This window comes from Schistocerca nitens, chromosome 1 (assembly GCF_023898315.1).
Source record: "Schistocerca nitens isolate TAMUIC-IGC-003100 chromosome 1, iqSchNite1.1, whole genome shotgun sequence".
Lineage (NCBI taxonomy): Eukaryota > Metazoa > Arthropoda > Insecta > Orthoptera > Acrididae > Schistocerca > Schistocerca nitens.
In genome coordinates, this window is record NC_064614.1 from 1,145,292,845 (window position 1) to 1,145,308,973 (window position 16,129).

Here is a 16,129-nt window from a genome sequence, read left to right on the forward strand (position 1 = left end):
AGAGGGAATAAGATGCAGGCTGGCTTTAGCAAAAAGAGCACTTCTGAAGAAAAGATGTTCGTAAGCATCCAATATAAACTGAATTGGTAGGAAGTCTTTTGAAATACTGTGCTGCAGAAGAATGTTGATGATCAGATGCGTAGATAGAGAGACTAGTATGGAGGTACAGAATAGAATTGCGTATGAAAGAAATGTATGATTCAATTTGTCTAAAAGAAGAGGTCGAATGATAGGACGCACCCCCTGGCATGGAGGGAAGCGCAGTAGGTAAAATTTGTATATGGACATCAAGGGATGAATACACTATGCAGTTTCAAATGGATGTATGTTGCAACAGCTGTTCAGAGATGAAGAGGCTTGCACAGAATATAGCGGTATGGAGAGCAGCATCGAACCAGTCTCCGGGCTGAAGACCATAGCACACAACTACAGCACTCGGAAAGAATCGTGCATTAGAAGCTTATGACTAATCATGACTTTACAAAAGCGTGCTAAACAGGTGATAAAATGTGAGCTATTTATAGAAGCGATGATGTGCGAAAAACTTGAGTCTGGCAGCAAGCAGTTGAGCTGCAGGGACCGGTATTCAGGCACTAACTCGGCTTGAACAAATGTGGGATGTGATATTAAACACAATCATACTTGGAGGAACAGTCCAAAATTCTTAAGGAGCAGTCAAATTAAAACGAGATAGGTGGAAAAATTAAGTATACTGTTTATTATTTTAAAAGTAATCGCCATACTTGTTAGTACATCTCACTGAGAGACAAGACGATCAGTGTCTTAATGGGAAAACGTTGGCGTTTGCGTGGGGAACCGTGATCGTACCCAGGAGTGCACCTCTTCATCCGACGCAAATCGACGGGCAACATTGTCTTTCTTCAGAGCCCTATAAATATGGAAATCGCATGGGGGAGAGATCGTGGCTGTATAAAGGATGTCCACGTGAAGTTGAAGCGCCGCATCAAGTTGAAACGCCCAGCAATGATGACGCACGGCCTCATTCTGCTGAGGGTAATGCCCGCCCACATGTTGGCAAGTGATGTGTTGGCAGAAGAGCCAACACCGTGTTGCTAGAGGAGGTCGAAATGCACGCTTTTAAGCTCACGCAGGCTGGCGTGAGGTCTGGAACAAGGTAAAGTAATTATAGTAGCCAAAAATAGTACATAGCTTCTGGAATACTTTAACTTTAATCCATAATTGGAGAACATCGCTCTTGATGATACATAATTACAATCTCAATATAAACTGGTAATGGCGCCTTGCTAGGTCGTAGCAAATGACGTAGCTGAAGGCTATGCTAACTATCGTCTCGGTAAATGACAGCGTATTTGTCAGTATATCATCGCTAGCAAAGTCGGCTGTACAACTGGGGCGAGTACTAGGAAGTCTCTCTAGACCTGCCGTGTGGCGGCGCTCGGTCTGCAATCACTGACAGTGGCGACACGCGGGTCCGACGTATACTAACGGACCGCGGCCGATTTAAAGGCTACCACCTAGCAAGTGTGGTGTCTGGCGGTGGCACCACAGCAAGGTTGTTTCGACTACACTGCAGAAGTTTCACTGGGAAGCCCTTACACATCCTCCATACAGCCCGATCTCTCCTCATGCGATTTCCATATTTTTGGAGCTCTGAAGAAAGGCATTCGTGTCTTGCGATTTTCTTCGGACGAAGAGGTGCACGTCTGGGCACAATTGTGGCTCCGCAGGCAACCACAGACATTTTTCCATGTCTCCAACTGAAATAACAGTATTAACAGTTATGCCAACTACTTTTAAAATAATGAACAGTTTACTTACTTTTTTCCATTTATCTCGTTTTCATTTGACTGCCGCTTATAGTTGAAAGACGTTATGGCCGACCTATACCTGACTGGTCGAATAGTAATTTGAGCTTGCTTCTTCAGAATGCGACTACAGCGCCTCAGCTACTGGATCAAGCCTGAAGGAAGGGACTGGCAGCTCACTGCAGGAGCGATCGCTTCTGATACGGAACCAGTGCTGCGAAATTCTGCTGATACGCGTTTACGAGGCAAGTGTCTGTAATTTGTTTAAAATTAATACGAGGGTCACTCCAAAAGAAATGCACACTATTTTTTTTTAATTCATATTTTATTCTACATGTTTTAAAGTTTTACATTGTGTAGATACATCCTTTAGGAACAATATTTTCATTTCTCCACTTAATTTCCATCCCTCTCAACTGCCTTACGCCATCTTGGAACCAGCGCCTGTATACTCGCACGGTAAAAATCTGGCCCAACCTGTTGGAGACACTGTTTGGCAGCGTGCACAAGGGAGTCATCATCTTCAAACCTTGTTCCACGAAGAGAATCTTTCAGTTTCCCAAAGAGACGATAGTCACACGGAGCCAGGTCAGGACTGTAAGGCGGGTGTTTCAGTGTTGTCCATCCGAGTTTTTTGATCGCTTCCGTGGTTTTTTGACTGACATGTGGCCGTGCATTCTCGTGCAACAGCAAAACGTCCTGCTTTTGCCGATGTGGTCGAACACGACTCAGTCGAGCTTGAAGTTTCTTCAGTGTCGTCAAATATGCATCAGAATTTATGGTGGTTCCACTTGGCATGATATCCACAAGCAAGAGTCTTTCGGAATCGAAAAACACCATAGCCATAACTTTTCCAGCAGAAGGTCTGGTTTTGATTTTTTTTTTTTTTTGGGTGAATTTGCATGATGCCACTCCACTGATTGCCTCTTCGTCTCTGGTGAAAAATGATGGAGCCGTGTTTCATCACCTGTCACAATTCTTCCAAGAAATCATCTCCACCATTCTCATACTGTTCCAAAAGTTGGCTGCATACCGTTTTTCTTGTTTCTTTGTGAGCCACTGTCAACATCCTGGGAACTTACCTGGCACAAACCTTTTTTAACGCCAACACTTTCAGTATTCTGCAAACACTTCCTTCCCCTGTCCCAACGTAGCGTGACAATTCGTTCACTGTGACGCGTATGTCAGCAGTCACCAATTCGTTAACTCTGCACATTGTCTGGAGTGTGTGCAGTACGAGGCCTGCCGCTGCGAGGACAATCCTCAATATTGCCGTGCCCGCTTTCATCACGTAACCTGCTTGCCCACCGACTAACTGTACTGCGATCGACAGCAGCATCTCCATACGCCTTTTTCAAACTCTTGTGGATGTTTCCCACTGTCTCGTTTTCACAGCACAGGAATTCTATGACAGCACGTTGCTTCTGACGAACGTCAAGTGTAGCAGCCATCTTGAAGACATGCTGTGACGGGGCCACCCACGGGAACAGGTTGAACTAAGTTTGAGAACAAGCGGGAAGGATGTATCTACACACTGTAAAACTTTCACACATGCAGAAGGAATACTGTATTTTTACAAAAATAGTGTGCATTTCTTTTGGAATGAACCTCGTAGGATATTAATGGCTGTCTCTTGAAAAACAATGCAAAACAGCCTGTGACCTGTTCACGGTGGAGCTTAGCACTGTTTACAGTTAACGATTGTAAAACGATGGATCGTTTCGTGTTGTAGGAACTTACGAACATTCATTTAATATATGAGGCAGCAGGATGCACGGCCTTGGAAGCCAAATAAATTTACGGGGAAAAATTTTGCAACTAGTGTCATCCTAATTTGAAGATATATGTCGGGGTGGACAGAAACAAAGGAGAGCTATCGACGGATCACGGGAAAGAATTGTTCGATCAGCAATATTCGAGTGTATTGGATCGTGCGGGAGAACGTTCATTACTAAGCATCAGCCATCCAGCCCGCAAAATGCACATCTCGAACAAACAACGTGTGCAGAAAAGAGGTCCAAATGATTCTGAACCAAGAGGTTTATTGTATCAATAGATTATCCAGCGCAGTACGGCAATGCCGAACATCCTACAGTCGGTGTGGTTTATGGAGGCTGCCTCTTTTCGTGATTGTATTTCAACTCCCTCGTTAACTATATCTGGAATGATGAAACTCCATACGCAATGCTAGTCACGGATGACCAGTAATGGTTTTCTATCTGTTTGTACAATATCAATACGAGCAAAATAATTACATTTCAGGTTACTTGAGAGGTGGATATGAAAAACTCATCTCCAGAACGGAAAACGTTAAGCATCAACTAACGAAGTTCAAGAATAATGTACAACAAGCCTTAGGCACGTACAGTATGTGCCACGCAATGTTGTAAAGGATCTCCACTGAAAATTTAAGGCCGGCCGCGGTGGTCTCGCGGTTCTAGGCGCTCAGTCCGGAGCCGCGCGACTGCTACGGTCGCAGGTTCGAATCCTGCCTCGGGCATGGATGTGTGTGATGTCCTTAGGTTAGTTAAGTTCTAGGGGACTGATGACCACAGATGTTAAGTCCCATAGTGCTCAGAGCCATTTTTTGAAAATTTAAACGTAGCCAAACCCTCATAAAAAAATAAAATATAAAAACTGAACGAGGCCAAAATTAGCTAAATGAGAGTTATGCGTGAAGAGTTCAGTGAACCAGAGAGTAAAATTCTATCTATTAAGCTGACAGAAAATTCTAAGAATTTTTGGTCTTATGTTAAATCAGTAAATGGATCGAAACCATCTGTCCAGACACTCTGTGACCATAACAGGATCGAAACGGACGGTATCCGAGAGAAGGCGGAAATACTAAACGGCTTTTTCCAGAATGGTTTCACTGGAGAATATTGTTATATGTTTCCATCTCTAAACCGTCGCACGAACGTCAGAAAGATATCGAAATAAGTGGCCACAGGATAGAAAAGCGGCTAAAATCGCTCAACAAAGGAAAGGCCACTATATCTCATAGGATGCCCATGCGATTCCACCTAGAGGATGCGAAAGAACTTTCTTCTCTTCCAACAGCAGCGTTCCGCAGATTGCTGGAGGAATGAAGCGTTCCTAGCGATTGGAAGAAAAACGTGGATCATATGATTCCGAGAAGGGTAGTCGAACAGACGTATAGAACTGTAGCGTACATCTCTGACGTACGGTCTGCTGTAAAATTTTGAAACATATTCTATACACATATATTATGACAGTTCTGGAGACAGAGAATCTCCCCTATAGGAGTCAACATGGGTTCCGAATATAACGATCGCGTGAAACGCTGCTTGCTGTGAAGGTCCACGAGACCCAGAAAACAGCAGACACCGACGCCGAGGTTGATACCGTATGCCTTGACTTCCGGAAGGCGCTTGATACAGCTTCGTACTGCCACCCTGTGAACAAAATACGAGCTACGGAATATCAAACCTGCTGTGTGTGTGTGATGCGTAGTATTTACTGGAATTAAGGAAAACATGGAAGGGAGGGCCCACCAATATAACTTTCTATTCACACAACTTGTTTATTTAACAATATATAAACTGTGTTGTACAGATAATCGAAGCATTTAACCATAAAACTTTCTTTAAGAAAATGAACAAATTTGTAGAATTATCTTGACCTTAAACCTTAAGCTGAATAAGCTTTTAATCTTTGCAAAATAAATCTGAAATGCTGTATTGCAAAACAGCAAACAATAGGACAATGATTACAAGACGGCCGGACCTTTAGCCCGCCCGTTATCGGGTAAAACAGCGGTGTTTACTACCTCGCTGGACACTTATTAAATATCATTCTGCACCACATGAAAGCTACGTAAGCACCACTGATGGCAAGAGTGATTCAGTTACTCAAAACAAATGACTTAACTTTTAATTTGAAAGCTGTATGTCGAAAGAAATTAACTACAACTGAAGGCTGAATTTCTTAATTTCTGAACAATTCACGGTTGCTGAAGCGCTGCACTATGTTGAAGATTTGTAAAAAAGTATGTCGAAAGGTTCGGGGTTAAGATGCGCACCTGTGCTCAAAGGTTAGATTAGCAAACAATATGACAATGATAAGACTTACTTCAAAGCAACCAACCTCTTAATTTCAGTCGGCAACCAAGGTGTGACTGGACCCCACCCCGTCCCTTTTGACAATTGACTAAAGTCCTGGTGGCAGCTGGCTGTTAATATTTAAAGGTTAAACTGATTGGCTGTTATTAAGGCCACTCTGAAGTAACGTCTTAAAACATTACTTATGAACACTTATTACCAATTAACTCACTCGACAGCACCACAAGTTCCAGCTAACGTACACCAATAATGACCCGGCCTTTAAAACATAGAAACGAACAGTTTAGTGCAACAGGTTGTTCAGATTATAACTAATGACTGAGAAATGCAATTACAATCAAACGACACAACCGGTTAATAGCTAAATCTAACCACAAGGTCCTTCTTTTCTTTAACGGCAACATGTGCGGTAGTACAATTGTTCCAGCTGTATTTACGACCAAAAGCTGATTAATTAGAACATTAATGATCGGGTACAAACCAGAAAGGAAACACAATATAATAGCGGGACAAATTTTCAAACGACAACTAGTGTCTTAGTACAATACTCCTGCCTATATTTACGACCAAAGACCCGACCGAGAAGAACTCAGAGGATTGGGTACAAACCAGTAAATAATGAGGAGGACAGGTAAACAAAAAAAAACCACCACGAGGATTACAAAGTGTTACTCCCCTTTATCAGCAAGCAGTTCAAGGGATCCACGGTGCGTCGCAGCGGTTACTGACAAGGGAACCTCCCCATCACACCCCCCTCAGATTTAGTTATAAGTTGGCACAGTGGATAGGTCTTGAAAAACTGAACACAGATCAATCGAGAAAACAGGAAGAAGTTGCGTGGAACTATGAAAAAAATAAGCAAAATATACAAACTGAGTAGTGCATGCGCAAGATAGACAACATCAAGGACAACATAAACCCAGGAGCGTCGTGGTCCTGTAGTTAGCGTGAGGAGCTGCAGAGCGAGAGGTTATTGGTTCAAGTCTCCCCTCGAGTGAGAAGTTTAATTTTTTATTTTCAGACAATTATTATCTGTCCGTTCGATGCGAGGTAACTGCGCCGTAGTATGGGGACGTTGTATGAAAAACATATGTTTTGACAGAGCACAGGGAAAACTGTGCGACTGTGATACTGTTGCATTCATTTGTTGCAGTTTATGTGACAAACTCTCGTTTTCATCACTTTTTTGGGAGTGATTATCACATCCACAAGAAAACCTAAATCGGGCAAGATAGAAGAATTGTTTTAGCCATTCGCCAAGTGTACAAGTTAGGTGGGTCGACAACATATTCCTGTCATGTTACGCACATGCCGTCACCAGTGTCGTATAGAATATATCAGACGTGTTTTCCTGTGGAGGAATCGGTTGACCTATGACCTTGCGATCAGATGTTTTCGGTTCCCATTGGAGAGGCACGTCCTTTCGTCTACTAATCGCACGGTTTTGCGGTGCGGTCGCAAAACACAGACACTAAACTTATTACAGTGAACAGAGACGTCAATGAACGAACGGACAGATCATAACTTTGCGAAAATAAAAAAAGTAAATTTTTCACTCGAGGGGAGACTTGAACCAAAGACCTTTCGCTCCGCAGTTTCTCACGCTAACCACGGGACCACGGCGCTCCACAGCTCATATTGTCCTTGATGTTGCAGATGTTGCACATGGACTACTCAGTTTGTATATTTTGCTTATTTTTTATAGTTCCACACAACTTCTTCCTGTTTTCTCGATTGATCTGTGTTCAGTTTTTCGAGGCCTATCCACTGGGCCAACTTATAACTAAATCTGAGGGGGTTGCGATGGGGAGGTTCCCTTGTGAGTGATGCCGGTGACAGCCAGGTAGAAGAGGGCAGCCAGGCCACGCGCGGTCGTCCGACATGAATGTTGCCAACCAACCGATGGAATGTCGGCCTGCTGCTTGTAGTCGACGCTGACCCCGGTGAATTATTCAGGTATCTTCGCTGTGCGCAGGCACTTCTTGCACAGCTCGTGGCTTCGGCCGCTGGTACCTCGTGACCACCTCTTAGCGCGACGCTACCGCCAATCCCCAAACTTCGTGCCCCCCTCTCGGGCCAGCGAACCCCGTATACATATCGGCAAGGAAAGACCTTCTGAGGACAGAACTTACAGATACCAACTCTTCCTCACAGATATAGGCAATGGGGTCGCAAGAGGGATAGCCGATACTACACCTTGAACCTGTGGCGCCAGACAGTCTACTAACTCAATGGCGCCACCCCAATGTGCTTCAATTGGAGAGTTTAGAGCAAACAGAACACAGCTTGTCACTCTCAGTGGAGACGAAGCCTCAGACATGAAAGTAAATTCGGGCTTACACCAAGGGACTGAGTGCTGAGCAGGAGACCTGAGTTCGAATCCTGGACTTGGTACACTTTTCACAAGGTACACTGTGGTCAGAAGCAGTATGAAAAGCTTGTGAAGGTGTTGCAGGGTAAATTGTGCTAAGAAAGAACTCTTAAGAAAAAAATACGATACGGTGCGACGTTTCCGAGTTAATTAACATTGGAGTTACCCAGTTACGGCTTAGCGCACGCAAATTCAAGTGGCCCGGCAGATACAATTTCGCTGTCAGCCTTTAGCTCTTGTTGGATCCTTACTACCGTCCTACAAGCAAATTTTGTATCGCTGTGGGAAAGGAGACGAAGAACTCGTTTGGCGACACCGTCGCTGGCGGGCCTCTTGAATTTGCACGCGTAAGTGCCTGATTGGTGAACTTCAATGCTAATTACCTTGAAAACTTCGCAACGTATCAGTTTTTTTGGCTGGCAGTTCTCTCAGCTCAACGTACCCTGCAACATCCTTACAAGCTTTTCAGACTGTTTCTGGACACACTGTATACAAATGACCTTGTGGATGACGTCGTAAGTGCCATGAGGCTTTGCGCGGACGATGCCGTTATATACAGAGGAGTTGCAACGCTAGAAAATTATGGTGAAATGCAGGAATATCTGCGGAAGATCGACGCTTGGTGCATGGTGTGACAGTTCACTCTCGGCACAAACAAATGTAACGTACTGCTCATGAACAGGCGGAATGACGCATCATTGCGGAACAATCACTGGAAGCAGTCACATAAAATATCTAGGAGTATGCGTACGTAGCGTTTTAAAGTGGAATGACAACATAAAAGTAATCGTAGGTAAAGCAGACGCCAGATTGAGATTCATAGGAAGAATCCTCAGGAAGTGCAGTCAACCTACAAAGGACCTAGCCAGAATATTGGTCCATAACAGATAGAATTGACAGAGGAGACAGAGAAGATCCAAAGACGAGCAACGCGTTTCGTAACTGGTTCATTTAGAAAGACCGACGGCGTTCCAGAGCTGCTCAGACATCGCCACTGGGAGACGCTACCAGAGTGGAGTTCTGCATCACGGCATGGTTTATTCTTAAAATCCCAGAGCGTACGTTTCTAGAGGAGTCAACCAATATATGCTTCCTCCTACGTACAACGCGAGAAAATACCATGAACGTAAATTTATAAAGATTCGAGTTCACATGGAATCTTTCCAGCAACCGTTTTTCCCGCATACCATTCGCGACTGTAACGCGAAAGGGGGAAGTGACTGTCACGCCGCGCGGGATTAGCCGAGCGGTCTATGGCGCTGCAGTCATGGCCAGTGCGGCTGGTCCCGGCAGAGGTTCGAGTCCTCCCTCGTGCATGGGTGTGTGTGTTTGTCCTTAGGATAATTTAGGTTAAGTAGTGTGTAAGGTTAGGGACTGATGACCTTAGCAGTTAAGTCCCTTAAGATTTCACATACACTCCTGGAAATGGAAAAAAGAACACATTGACACCGGTGTGTCAGACCCACCATACTTGCTCCGGAAACAGCGAGAGGGCTGTACAAGCAATGATAACACGCACGGCACAGCGGACACACCAGGAACCGCGGTGTTGGCCGTCGAATGGCGCTAGCTGCGCAGCATTTGTGCACCGCCGCCGTCAGTGTCAGCCAGTTTGCCGTGGCATACGGAGCTCCATCGCAGTATTTAACACTGGTAGCATGCCGCGACAGCGTGGACGTGAACCGTATGTGCAGTTGACGGACTTTGAGCGAGGGCGTACAGTGGGCATGCGGGAGGCCGGGTGGACGTACCGCCGAATTGCTCAACACGTGGGGCGTGAGGTCTCCACAGTACATCGATGTTGTCGCCAGTGGTCGGCGGAAGGTGCACGTGCCCGTCGACCTGGGACCGGACCGCAGCGACGCACGGATGCACGCCAAGACCGTAGGGATCCTACGCAGTGCCGTAGGGGACCGCACCGCCACTTCCCAGCAAATTAGGGACACTGTTGCTCCTGGAATATCGGCGAGGACCATTCGCAACCGTCTCCATGAAGCTGGGCTACGGTCCCGCACACCGTTAGGCCGTCTTCCGCTCACGCCCCAACATCGTGCAGCCCGCCTCCAGTGGTGTCGCGACAGGCGTGAATGGAGGGACGAATGGAGACGTGTCGTCTTCAGCGATGAGAGTCGCTTCTGCCTTGGTGCCAATGATGGTCGTATGCGTGTTTGGCGCCGTGCAGGTGAGCGCCACAATCAGGACTGCATACGACCGAGGCACACAGGGCCAACACCCGGCATCATGGTGTGGGGAGCGATCTCCTACACTGGCCGTACACCACTGGTGATCGTCGAGGGGACACTGAATAGTGCACGGTACATCCAAACCGTCATCGAACCCATCGTTCTACCATTCCTAGACCGGCAAGGGAACTTGCTGTTCCAACAGGACAATGCACGTCCGCATGTATCCCGTGCCACCCAACGTGCTCTAGAAGGTGTAAGTCAACTACCCTGGCCAGCAAGATCTCCGGATCTGTCCCCCATTGAGCATGTTTGGGACTGGATGAAGCGTCGTCTCACGCGGTCTGCACGTCCAGCACGAACGCTGGTCCAACTGAGGCGCCAGGTGGAAATGGCATGGCAAGCCGTTCCACAGGACTACATCCAGCATCTCTACGATCGTCTCCATGGGAGAATAGCAGCCTGCATTGCTGCGAAAGGTGGCTATTCACTGTACTAGTGCCGACATTGTGCATGCTCTGTTGTCTGTGTCTATGTGCCTGTGGTTCTGTCAGTGTGATCATGTGATGTATGTGACCCCAGGAATGTGTCAATAAAGTTTCCCCTTCCTGGGACAATGAATTCACGGTGTTCTTATTTCAATTTCCAGGAGTGTACATTTGAACATTTTTTTTACTGTCACGCAAAGTACCCTCCGCCGCACACCGTGAGGTGGGTTACGTAGCACAGATGTAGATGTAATGTGATCCTTTTGCTGCCACCCCAGTTGTATGGTGCACTACACATGTTGTTCATCGACGATGTTCCGCCACTACTGTTGGAGGCTCTACCTCTTGTTCTCTGCGGGAGGATGAGCTTTCAACGACGGTACAACATCCACTTTGATATTGATGTCGATGAGCACCTTAATAACAGATACGCTCACCGATGAATTATGAAACTCCAGAAAAACACCTAAGGGGAAGATGTTGGTAGGATCCTGTCTGCTTTTCTCCTTGTACAACAGACAACGTGGATGCTTGAAAGTGTGTGGTAAAAGGTTATTTGCCATTGTAATACTAAGACAAGAGTGAATTGTTGATATGAGCTTAAGCTGTTTTTTATAAGGTGTAAGATGTTTATGATAATAAAAAGGTAATTGGCATTTCCGACCATTAATTCATTATTTCTTTCAGTATAGTGTAGACAACCGTTATTATATATTATTTGGAGCGTAAAGGTTTGCCATTAGACAATTGTTCAAAATGTTACATGCTCAGCAGCAGTATCCATAACACCAACTCACAGCAGTAAGAAAACCGAAGGTTCATTAGAACACGCCTTTGAAACAGTGTTCTCCCAGGCAGAAGGTGACCGTGGCTGTTAGAGAAGTTTGCTCTGCCGCAGGATGCTGGTCTGGGGATGACGTGGCGACCTCAGGGCTGCCGTGGCACGCGCCCATCTTCCTGCAGCTGGATGAGGTGCCCGGAGCCTTCCAGTACCTGTGTGCTGGGGTCCTCGTCACTGACCGACACCTCCTCACAGGTGAGTGGAGCACTGAGCTTCCTGACGACTTACTAAGGAGGGAGGCGTGCTATGGTAGACCACATAGTTGTGAAAAGCTTCTGTGGTTAGTGCATCTGCCTAGTGAGCAAGAGACCTGGGTTCGAAACCCAACCTTAGTACGAATTTTCATTCGTCGCTTCAGCCTGCATATATACATGATGGATATTTGAGACTTGAAAAGGTATCTGGAACCATATAGTTTCATTTCATTTAAACACCTATGCCTGGTGTAAAGTTGATGCATTAAGTTGTTCTGAAAGCAGTGCTGATATTTAAGATAATAAAAGCGGGTTAAAAGCTGTGAGCTATCTGGGGAAGTTATCCTTGCATTACTGAGCAGCTGTTTCACCAGGTATCCAGTCTAGTTTACCAAATTGCTAACCAGACTAACACTAATTATAATCTTTTAATAGTCATCTTACAACAACCGGTGATTTTTATATATATATATATATATATATATATATATATATATATATATATATATATATATATATAATTTAAATTAATTTAAATAAAAAGAAATAAATCAGTTTATATTTGGACATTTATTTTAACATTGATCATTGTTCCGTTAAGATTTCAGCGTATTAAACTTGATTCATAACTAAACTGGTGCGTTATTTAGGATTGTGAAAATGTGAGTTTGTAATCTTACGGAACACATCAAATATGGAGCCAAGATTGGGAGACTGCATACAACACTGCAGTCATAAAATAACACACGAAGAACGTTGAAACATATGCAAGAGGAAATTAACCACAATCAACCGATTCAATTTTCACCCAAAGAAGTTACGTTCGTAGCGCAATCCTGTCCGTCATGAAATTACCACACACTCGTATACTAAATTCATACTAACTCTCTGTGAAATCTTCTCGAAAAGAATAGCTGAGGGCTACTTTGATGATTACACCAAATGCTTCACGTGGTCAACTTGGTTTACACAAAGAGTGTAACTCCACAATAATTTTGATAATTAAAATAAATTATATCGAAACACAAATTAACAAAAGAAAAACCTCGAACTGGTTACTATTGTCTTACTATTAACCTGATGGGTCAAACAATTGTATAAGCACATGGTACTGGTCTCACAAAGAACACCCCACGTGGGTTGAACACAAAGAAAAGTTGCTATATTGAAAAATATTGTCAGGACGAGACGTTATAATCTCACGCACATTCGCATTTAAGATTGACGATCTTAGTTAGAGTTAAGGACCATCAACATGTGGTTCCACTTTACTCACAAAGTAGTGTCAAAGCAACTACTGGAAGATATTCTGAACTTCACACTCAAATTACACTGCGTTGCAATTTAAGAACACATTAGATATTTTAGATCTGAACCTGAAATAAAGTTGATTAAATTTTCAGTTAGGCTGAACTTAAGAAATCCATTGTCCTAAGGACTTAGCAGAGACGCACTTAGCTGGAGATCTTACCACTTCAGACGCTCGCCGCGGACAGACTGGCGTGGGCCCCTACCGAGGCTGCTTCACAGATACAAAACGGAAGTGACCAGAGAGACAGCTTCCTATACCAATATGACAAGGGACGGACAGGACCATACTAAGAATAGAAACCTCTTTGCTTTTAGAAAGCGTAGCTACCTGTTCCGACACTGGTCCTACTGTTCTCTAGCAGACCAGCTTGTCTGCTACCATCGAGCATGCAACTAGAAATACATTTGCTCATTCATCCTTTCACACAGAAGGGAAGGGGGATGACAGTATCTTATCATATACAGTATATAAAAGAAAGCGGATGTAGGTTCTGTATGAGACTGTGTGACGTGAATTACATATAAATTGTGTTTTAAAGTGTAATTGTGTGACAGATCGTTCTTGATTATGTGTAAAAGTAACGCGTTCCACTGCTCAGTCTCCTCCCAGATAGAGTCAGAAACACCACAGTAAATTTAGAAGAGGAATTTATGCCTTAAATGACAACAGATTTAAGAAATTAACATGAAGAGAATCCAACAGAGACCTTTCACTGGGTTCAGGCGGGATCCCCCGTTTTGTTCAATGCTGAGATGCTATTCCAATACCGTTGGTGAGCATTTGCAACGCCATCCGAGTTTAGGGGGAATACCAAGTGGGCTGTGGCTTGAAGGGAGTTTGGATTGAAGAAGTAGGCGTACTAGTGTAGTCCAGGCAGTTGTACAAAACCACTGGCGTAGTTGTTAGCGCATCTGCCTGCTGAGCAGGGGACCTGGGTTCGAATCCTGGCCTTGGTACACATATCCATTCGTCGCTTCAGTCTGCACATATATATCATAGATGTTTTAGACTTGAAAAGGTCTCTGAAACCATATGGATTCATTCTCTCGACTTGTTTCTGACGCCTGCCGCACCCATCAAGTGCCAACATTTCTGTTTCAGGTTAGAGCGCCAGACTATCGAGAATATGGTAAACATTAGGGATGATGACCCTACTTCCTTCGGATCTAAAATCATATTATCAGCTGAATTCGAGTCTAAATGAATCTGGCACATTCCCCACGAAGAATGAACGCTGTAATAAAACAGCAGTTCCCAAAACTTTCTGGTCAGGGGACCCATAAGCAGCTTTACTATGTGAGCTCAAAACCACCAATTTCACTTTCACCAGTGGAATCAACCCATGTGTCTCTTCCACTGCTGTTCTTTGTCAGACCTCATCTGGCGATTCATCTGACGGGGACCAGCGTTTGGCATTCCACATCAGCCTTCATTTAATTAGATAAGAAAATGAGGAAGTGTTCTGAGTTTAAACACTTCCACTGGCCACCAAACTACCCAGACACGAACATTATTGAGCATATCTGGAATGTCATGAAACGTGGTGTTCAGAAGAGATCTCCACCCTCCCGTACTATTACGGATTTTGGACAGCCCTGCAGGATTCATAGTGTCAATTCCCTCCAGCACTACTTCAGACATTAGTCGAGTCCATACCACGTCGTGTTTCGGCACTTCATCTTGCTTGCGGTGGCCCTACACGATATTAGACAGGTGTACCAGTTTCTCTGGATCTTCAGTGTAGGATGATACCTTTAATGGTAAATACTGCGTGTATTATGACTATCCATACATACGACAAAGAAATCGTATGTAGGAAAACCTTAAAATAAAGCACTACCACACAGCAGTGAACACATGCATGTATTCCACCGAATTCTTATTACTGAATTATAATCTTGAAAAATTAGAGGTATTAGAAAGAAGATTTATAAGAAAATGATGGGTTATCTAAAAACTTGAGAATTTTAGAAATTAAGAAGTAACAATGAAATTTAGCAGAAGACAGAAAGCATCAGATACAGTTAGGAAGAGGAGATTGCTCCTGTGTTGTTCTTTAGACGTAGTTTCAGAATTGATGAGATCAGCCTAACCAAAAAGAGCTTCCAATTCTTTGTGTGTGTGTGTGTGGGGGGGGATATAAAATCAAACACCTCGGTTCAAGAGGTCAAGAAAAACTTCGCAAGAAAAACCTAAGAGAAGAAGAAATAACGTAAAGATGAAAGTTTAGAGGGAAAGTTCTAAAAGTAAAAGGTTTCTTATGGGAAGAAGGTATAGGAAACAGGCACTAGACGGCGGAGTAAAGATAAAAGAAACAAACAATGAAGGAATGTTGAAAGAACGGGAAAGAGCAGCAAAATATGATGAATAGCTATTGGAACATCCTAAAGAAAAAATAATGAGAAGGTTGTAACCCAAAAGCAAAAAGTTATTAAGGGATAACCGTAACTACTCTAAAATTCCTCTAGACGAAGAAATAAGCTTCTTATGTGGTGAAACATGTGGAAAGCAATAAGTTATATACAACGATACGACAGTAACAAAACTGGGATTCTGATCCATACCACCGAGTTCCAAAACACCGTAACGCCGTAATTTGAGGTAAAGAACTTGCAGATCATTTGACCAACAAGGCTGCCAAAAATTATATCCTAGAACTAAAGACACTCTCGCGACTCTCTCCCGACAACTTCTATCGTCACGGAATAGTGAGTGATGTGCTACAGCTACAACTAACTGGCCGGCCGAAGTAGCCGTGCGGTTAAAGGCGCTGCAGTCTGGAACCGCAAGACCGCTACGGTCGCAGGTTCGAATCCTGCCTCGGGCATGGATGTTTGTGATGTCCTTAGGTTAGTTAGGTTTAACTAGTTC